Source organism: Schistocerca nitens, unplaced genomic scaffold (assembly GCF_023898315.1).
Source record: "Schistocerca nitens isolate TAMUIC-IGC-003100 unplaced genomic scaffold, iqSchNite1.1 HiC_scaffold_375, whole genome shotgun sequence".
NCBI lineage: Eukaryota > Metazoa > Arthropoda > Insecta > Orthoptera > Acrididae > Schistocerca > Schistocerca nitens.
This window is the reverse complement of record NW_026045909.1, coordinates 6,914,172-6,923,165: the sequence shown is the minus strand read 5'-3', so window position 1 is coordinate 6,923,165 and position 8,994 is coordinate 6,914,172.

Here is an 8,994-nt window from a genome sequence, read left to right as displayed (position 1 = left end):
TGGTGGCCAGCTGGTTGATAGTCACACCTATATAAAAAGCTGTGCAATGATTGCAGCAGAGCTGGTAAATGGCATGGCTGCTTTTGCTGGAGGCCCAGCCCCTGATCAGGTAGGATAAGCCTGTGACAGGACTAGAATAGGAAGTGCTGTGTGGGTGGATTGGGTAGGTCTTGCATCTGGGTCTTCCACATGGATATGATCCTTGTACCAAGGGGTTGGGATTGGGAGTGGCATAGGGAAGGAATAGGATGTTGTGGAGGTTGGATGGGTGACAGAACACCACTTTAGGAGGGGTGGGAAGGATCTCTGGTATGATATCCCTCATTTCAGCACATGATGATACGCAATCAAAGCCCTGCTGAAGGATGTGGTTCAGTTGTTCCAGTCCAGGGTGTTACTGGGTGACAAAGGAGGTATTCCTTTTTAGCTGGTTCCTGGGGGTAATGGGAGGATTGAGGGTGTGAGGGGGAAATGGCATGGGAGATCTGTTTGCGGACTAAGTCTCTAAGATAGGGCCTGCTTGTGAAGGCCTGGGTGAGACCCTCAGCATACGGAGCAAGAGAGTTCTTGTCACTGCATTCCCAGGTGTCCAGGCTGTGTGAGAGGGTTTTTTTGGTGTGAAAGGGATGAAAACTGTCAAAATGCAGGTACCGTTGGTGTTGGTGGGTTTAATGTGGACAGAGGTGTGGATGGAGCAATCAGAGAGGAGGAAGTCAACATCAAGGAAGGTGGCACACTGGCACGCTGGATTGGAGAGATGAGGTGAAATGGGTGGAAGACAAGGTGTTGAGTTTGTGAAGTGTGTTGGCCCTGAGAGCAGATGACAAATAGATAATCAATGAACGTGAAACAGACTAGAGGTTTGGCATTCTGGAAAACTGGCAATGACTCCTCTAGATGGCCCGTAAACAGGCTGGCATAGGAGTGTGTCATGTGGATGTCCATGGTTGTGCTAGATTACGCATGATTGATTGGAAGCGTTGCTCAATGAAGGCCAAAATTCTTCAGTGGGAGCACAATAACCAGCCACAATGGCATATCCAGCATTGTTGGGTTTGTGGATTTTGGGGAGCATGTAGATGGTGGGTGCACAGGGTGTCATAGGAGTGAGTAGGGAAATGGATTCAGGGGAGAGGTTCTGGGAAGGGCCTAAGGCTTTAAGTAGGGATTGGAGGTTGTGTTGGACTTCTGGGATGGGATCACTCTGCCAGAGTTTATAGGTGGAGGAATCAGATAATTGGTGGAGCCCTTCTGCCAGGTAGTCACTACAATTCATAACAACAGTGGTGGGATCTTTGTCTGCAGGTAGAATGACTAGGTCAGGATTTGTTTTGAGACTGTGTATGGTCATTCTTTCTTCTACCAAAAGGTTGGTGTTCTGAGGAAGAGATCTGGGGAAGGATGATCAGGTTACGTTGGAGGTAAGGAATTACTGGAAGGTGACCAGCAGGTGGTTATATGGGAGGGGGCAGGAGGCTCATGGTTAGATGGTTGTATGAATTGGAAGAGGCAGGGTTAATGTTGGAATTAGGTTGGTTTTGGTTGGAGGTATTGGCAGCAAAGAAATGCTTCCATTGCAGGGATTGGGAGAAGAAGAGTAGGTCTTTTACAAGTCCAGCATGATTAAATTTTGGTGTAGGGCCAAAGGTGAGGCCTTTGGATAGGTTTTGTGGAGCTGAGGGTTTTGGTGGAAAGGTTAACAACAGTGTTATGGGAATGTTTTGGCACTGAATGTGGTGGAGAGTTGGCAGGGAGTTTTGGGGGATGTAGCAAGTTTAAAAGGTCAGCTAGGGGCTTAGGTACTACATGAGGGGTGGTTGAGAAGAAACACTGTGGGTAGGATAGGGGTTGGATAGTGGTGCCCTGAGGCAGTAGTAGGAGGATGTTAGCAGATTGGATAATTTACGGAGGTAGTTCTGGAATGCTCCTCCAGGTGTTAGAGAGCAAGGGATTCAACTTCAGAGATGTGGTGTATGGAGCAAGGACTGCACAGCAGTAGTATCTTGTGGAGGGAGCACAGATGGTTCTGGTATGCCTATGCCATGGAGATGTGTTTTTTCAGCACCAGGTTTGTGCGGGCCAAGGACTGGCAGAATCTGAAAAAGGTGAAAGTCATGTGTTTGGTCAATAAGTCTATCTGGATGAATGGCCACTGACATAGTGTGGCCAAGAAACAAGTGTACCATCCTGTTGCTAAGCATGCCACCCAACACAATGTCCTACATTTCAATGACTGCTTCACAGCCTGTGCCATCTGGATCCTTCCTACCGACACCAGCTTTTCTGAATTGTGAAGATGGGAACCTCAGTCATTGTTAGTCATTGTCCTTATCCATCTAGCCTGTTCCCTGTTTTTACTTCTCTCCTCTTCCACAACCCCCCCCCCCCCCCCACACACACACCCTCTCTGCCCAACCCTCTATCTCTAACCTCCTGACTGCATCTAGCTTGCCTCTCTCCACCTCTTCTCTGCATGCTTCCATTAGCAGCACTTTACCAATACCCACACTGCTGCTCTGCTATCCATCCCCCTCCCCGCCATAGCAACCTCATCACTCCCATCCGGTTGCCTCTCCCAACCATGTGCTGCTGCTCGTAGTGTGGCCTCAGTTGCCAAGACTGCGGTCATGTGTGTGTGAGTTGTGTTTGTGGGAGTGTGTGTGAATATATTGTCTATTTTTGACAAATGCCTTATTGGCTGAAAGCTCACTTTCTAACAATCTTTTTGTTGTGTGTATCTGCAACACAGAATCTCTGCTATATGGTGAGTAGCAACTATTCTTTTCATAATTTTGTCTTTTAATTGTGCCTGTCTGCAACTTAACATGTCTTCTTTACGATAAGTAGCAGTCTATGTTTTCCTTCATTGTTGACATTCCTACCTGGAGTGTCCATTGTTTGATTTCATCAATAACAAAAGTGAAGGTAAGCAACTGATTTATAATTACAGATTCATCTCCTTCTTTTCTATAGTCTCAATTTTTTTGTTGAGATAGTTGTGTACAATAGAATACTGAACTATCTTTCAGAGACTAATCTCTTATCAACATCCCATTTTGGATTCTACACACATCAAAAAAGTTTTGAATCACCTCAGTTCCAAGAGTTCTGGAACCTGTACAGAAAATTGGAATAGAGATCAACATAAACATCATTTCTGCCCTTTTTATTGCTCCTCAAAACAACATGTTGCATATTGTACCACCATAGAGCGAGACAGAGTTGGTGGTTCAGATTGCTGTACACACTGATACCTCTAATATCCAGTAGCATGTCCTCTTGCATTGATGCATGCCTGTATTCGTTGTGGCTTACTATCCACAAGCTCATCAAGGCGCTGTTGGTCCAGATTATCCCATTCCTCAATGGCAATTTGGCGTAGAATGCTCAAAGTGGTTGGTGGGTCATGTCGTCCATGAACAGCCCTTTTCAATCTATCCCGGGCTTGTCTGATAGGGTTCATGTCTGGAGAACATGCTGGCCGCTCTAGTCAAGCAATGTCATTATCCTGAAGGAAGTCATTCACAAGACGTGCATGATGGGGGTGCGAATTGTCATCCATGAAGACGAATGTCTTGCCAATATGCTGCCGATATGGTTGCACTCTCGGTTGGAGGATGGCATTCACGTATCGTACAGCCGTTACGGTGCCTTCCATGACAACCAGCAGCGTACATCAGCCCCACGTAATGCCACCCCAAAACAGCAGGTAACCTCCACCTTGCTGCACTCGCTGGACAGTGTGTCTAAGACATTCAGCCTGACCGGGTTACCTCCAAACACATCTCTGACAATTGTCTGGTTGAAGGCATATGCGACACTCATCGGTGAAGAGAACATGATACCAATTCTGAGCGGTTGATTCAGTATGTTGTTAGGCCCATCTGTATTGTGCTGCACAATGTCGTTGTTGCAAAGATAGGCCTCGCCATGGATGTTGGAGTGAAGGTGTGCATCATGGAGCCTATTGCGCACAGTTTGAGTTGTAATGCAATGTCCTGAGGCTGCACGAAAGGATGCATTTCATCAACATGGTGGCATTGCTGTCAGGGATCCTCTGAGCCGTAATCCATAGGTAGTGGGCATCCATTGCAGTAGTAGCCCTTGGGTGGCCTGAGTGAGGCATGTCATCGACAGTTCGTGTCTCTGTATTTCTCCTGCATGTCTGAACTACATTGCTTTGTTTCACTCTGAGACACCTGGACACTTCCTTTGTTGAGAGGCCTTCCTGGCACAAAGTTAGAATGTGGATGCAATCGAACCATGGTATTGACCAGTTAGTCATTGTTGAACTACAGACAACATGAGCTGCGTACCTCCTTCCTGGTGGAATGACTGGAAGCGATTGGCCATCAGACTCCCTCCATCTAATAGGTGTTGTTCGTGCATGGTTGTTTATATCTTTGGGTGGGTTTAGTGACATCTCTGAACAGTCAAAGGGACTGTGTCTGTGATACAATATCCACAGTCAACATCTATCTTCAGGAGTACTCGGAACTGAGGTGCTGCAGAACTTTTTTTGATGTGTGTATAAAGGCTTCTCTACTGACAAGGTGATATATGAGCTCACAAATTCTAGTAGAACCAAACAACAAAAAATATCCACGTTGGTTTTTCTGTGATTTTGCCAAGCACTTTGATTGTGCAGATGATACAAAGGTTATTTGGAAAGGAAGGTCCAAATTGCTGTAGCTAATCAAATAGCTTGTAGACACTGTAATGTGCATGTGCAGTGACTCCCAGCATGTCTTGTTTGTCAAATGACACCATTTGCATTGGTATTGTTGCAGTGTGCTATTTAAAGGGTCAGTTCAAAATGTTTAAAACAACTAATCAGCCAGCTGACTTTGAAATACAGTCAGTGATTCAGTTTTTGACAGCAAAGAATATTGCAGGAGTGGAAATTCATTGACAGGTAAGTGAGATGTGTGACTCAATTTGATGAGTGACAGCAGAGTGCATAAGTGGGTGAGAGCCTTCAATGACAGATTGGTAAATGTCCATGATGAACTGCATTCGGGATGACCATCAGTGATCTCAGAAGATTTAGTCAAATCTATGGACAAAAAGATTCATGAAGACTAGTGATTCACAATTTCAACTTTAGCATGGGAATTTCAGCATGTAGGCAGAACAACTTTGCACAAAATTGTCTCTGAAAAGCTGCTATTTTCCAAATTGTGTGCACTTTCGATTCCCAGGCTGCTTACTGATAAACACAAAATGGAAAGAATGACATGGTCTCTCAGTTTTTTTGGACTGATATCATAAGGAAGGTGATCAATGTTTAGAGAACACTGACACAGGGGATGAGATGTGAGTTTCCCGGGATGAGATGTGAGTTTCTCATATGACCCCAGAGTCTAGATGTCAGTCAATTTAATGCAATTACATGTCATCACCAATCAAAGTCACGGCCTTTTCATTCAGTCTCAACATGCAAGGTTATGGCAAACCACATTTTGGGATAGACATGCAGTCTTGTCACTTAAGTTTATGCAAAAGTGACAACAATAACCACAGCTGCTTACTGTGCTACCCTGACTAAACTTTGACACACAGTACAGAATAAGTGATGTGGCCTTCTGACATTTGGAGTTTTGTTGCTGCCTGACAATGTCAAACACCATTTTGCCTTTCACACCTAAATTTTGACCAGATCTTTTGGATGTAACCTGTTTTCTATTGTGAATATATGTCTCCAGCCATGCAAAGGGAAGACCTTTAATGCCATCCCATTTTAGTTCCCCTAGTGTAATTGTACAAGGGTTATTTGGAAAGTAAGGTCTGCATCTTATAGTGCATAAACCATCACAGTTTTTTTTCAAAAAACTGTTTTTATTTAATTCCCTACATGTTTCTCTATTTTTCTATGTAGTTTCCATATTTTTTTGAACGTATGTCATAATATTTTGCAAAACTTTGTATTCCAGGGCTCACAACTGATTGTAATTGGTTGATAACCAACAGCTTAACCCTTAATCTTTCAACAGTTCATTTTATGCAATTCTCAACAAATAAATATGACTTACCTGCGCTAGATGTGGAGATCAGTAGACATGTACCTGATGAGGCTCCATATCTAAAGTTACTGGGCATCCAGATGGATAATAAAATCATGTGGCATCGGCTGTGTAAAGGTGGTAACCAAACATCTTGTAGAAGCCTCTTCCTCAATGTATATACTTCCCAAAGGTATTTGTGAGTACTACAGGAGTAAATTTAGGATGAACTCAACAATTCACAATGTCAACACTAGAAGCAGAAATAATTTCTGTACAGACTATGCATCCTTCTATGGTTCAGAAATGTAGTTTTATATTCTGGTGTAATGATTTGTAACAGGTTGCCAGGGAACAACAGGCAGGAAATTGAACATCCCCAAATATTTAAAAACAAGTACAATAATAACAACAATGTAGGAAAAGTTCTAAAATTTATCAGTATACTTGGACTCAAGAATGTAAATTTTGTGCAGCTCTAATATTTATATTTGACAGATCTTGCTCTGCCAGTTTATTTATTTATTTGAGATACATATTCCATAGATCCAGTATGGCGTAATTACACATGGATGTGGAATGAATCAAAGCAGATACAATACAGATATCATACAATACAGTACATACTGGTATATTACATATGGTAGATGAATGATTCAAAACTGGTACAATACAATAATATAATCAAGATAATAAACAATACAATACAAAAATACAATAGTGATAAAAAACAATACAGATAACAATGACAAAGGATATAATGTGAATTACTACTCAAATTACTTATCTCTGTTGAAGAATTCATCTAAAGTGTAGAAACATTTTTCCAGTAGAAATTCCTTTAGCTTTTTTTTTAAATAGCATTTTATTTTCTTTAAGACACTTTCTATTACTCGGGAGTGTGTTAAAGATTTTTGTACATGTGTACTTTACCCCTTTTTGTGCCAGAGAGAGATTTTTCTGTTCACAGTGTATATCACCTTTCTGTCTTGTGTTATAATGATGCTATGCCTCATTTGTTTCATATTCAGAGGAATTGAGAAGAGTGAAAGCCATGAGTGAGAGGAGATATTGTGAGGTAGTGGTTAATGTACCTAACTGTTTAAAGAGATTTCGACATAAGGTTCCTGGAGGGACACTACATATAATTCGGACTACTTTTTTCTGGCTTACAAAAATTTTTTTTGAAAGTGGTGAGTTGCCCCAAAAGGTTATTCTATAGCACATCACTGAATGAAAGTAGCCAAAATATGCAGACTTTGATATGTTGATGTCTCCAATTTTGGAGATTATTCAGATGGCAAATGTTGCTGAGTTTAGCTTTTTTAGTGTTTGCTATATGTGGAATTCCCAGTTGAGCCGGTTATCTATGTGAACACCTAGGAACTTTGTGCACTGAACGCTCTGTGTAAAGTTACATAAATGCTTCATTTGAAATATTACAGAAAAACAGTTGCATAGTACAAGGAGAGGTGCAGTGGATTTTTTCAAACTAGCTTTTTTTTCTCTTAACATAGAAATATAAAGTAATCTAGAAGTAATTATATTAATTACCGGTTTTAGTAGATTAGAGCCAGTCATCATTTTTTGACAATATATTTGAAATAAGTAGTGGTTACTTCTGCTTGTTGCTGTATAACCTAAATTGTTCCACATTCCCAAAGGGATGATGTGATAGGATTTACAGAATGCAATGTATGATGTATCAGTGTTGAAAACTGGACTGCTCTCAAGTTTCAAGTGTTCATAATGGTAATATCACTCAGTGCATGGACTCTTGTGGGTGGCAATGAAAACTGTTTGAAGAATCATTCTGATGGAATTATAGCAAGTTGTTGGCAGGTTGTCCAAAATGTGACACAATAGCACAATGAAAAATCATGTCAACCAATGAAAACTTTGTGTTACATATTCTGAAGTGAAAACAATTTGGGACAAACTTGTGTCAGTGTTTACAAGTTACTGCAATAGTGGTATACTTTGTGGTAAAAATCATCTGATGAGGTCGTGACACTTATGCTAAGACTGAAGACCTTGCACACTGCTTGTAGATTCTAGGTGAGCAAATATCTGATCCAAAGATCATTACAAGAAGTTTTGATGAATTTGCCCTCAACATGCAAGTATTTTGTCATTCCATGGGATTCTGTGCAAACAAGTGAGTGAGTGAGTGAGTGAACACTTAGAAATCTGATATCCATACTTGCCATTAAAGAAGGCAGGATAAACGCAACTTATAAACCTGAAAATTTAGCCTATGCAGTAAATAATAGCTGTAATAAAATTTTTGGTAAATTTAACAAAGTGATGTATGTATCACTGTTGCCATGAACTAGGGCCCTGGATCTGTGACTGCAGACGACCAAAAGCAGCAACTATAAAGAAGACATCAAATCACAGGATAAACTCTCATTAGGTAGGCAGTATTAACTGCAGGTGTTTCTGGAGCAGCTGGGGAAGCACGGTATATGGATTCAAGAGCAAGTGATCACATGTCAAATCAGCACTCATGGTTTACCTCATACTAAGAATTTGTAGAGTCAACATCTGGAGATATTAATATTCTGGTCTATCGTGGAAAGGATGGAAGGAGAAACACATTTGCAAGGTCTTGAAAGGTAAGACACATGACTCTGATGATAAAGTGTGTAAATTTCTAAAGCATGAAAGTGTTTTTGCAGTGGAAGAGAAAATAACAAACATTTTAAAATGAAATTTAAGGTTATGTTACCTCTTGTGAACTTCTCTTTTCATGGCACAAAAGACTGGCACATCAGTATACACAAGTTAAACAAAATTTCCAAGATAAGTTTTCAAGGTGAGGGCTGTTTAGTGTAAAGACTGCATTATTAATCAAATCATAAACTTCCATTTCCATTAAATGATACCAAACAAAAACTAATAGGTAACCTTTTGCATGCAGTTTATTATGGTAAAATGCAAGAAAATTTCTTAGATGGTGCAAAATATACTCTAAGACAAGAAAAGGACA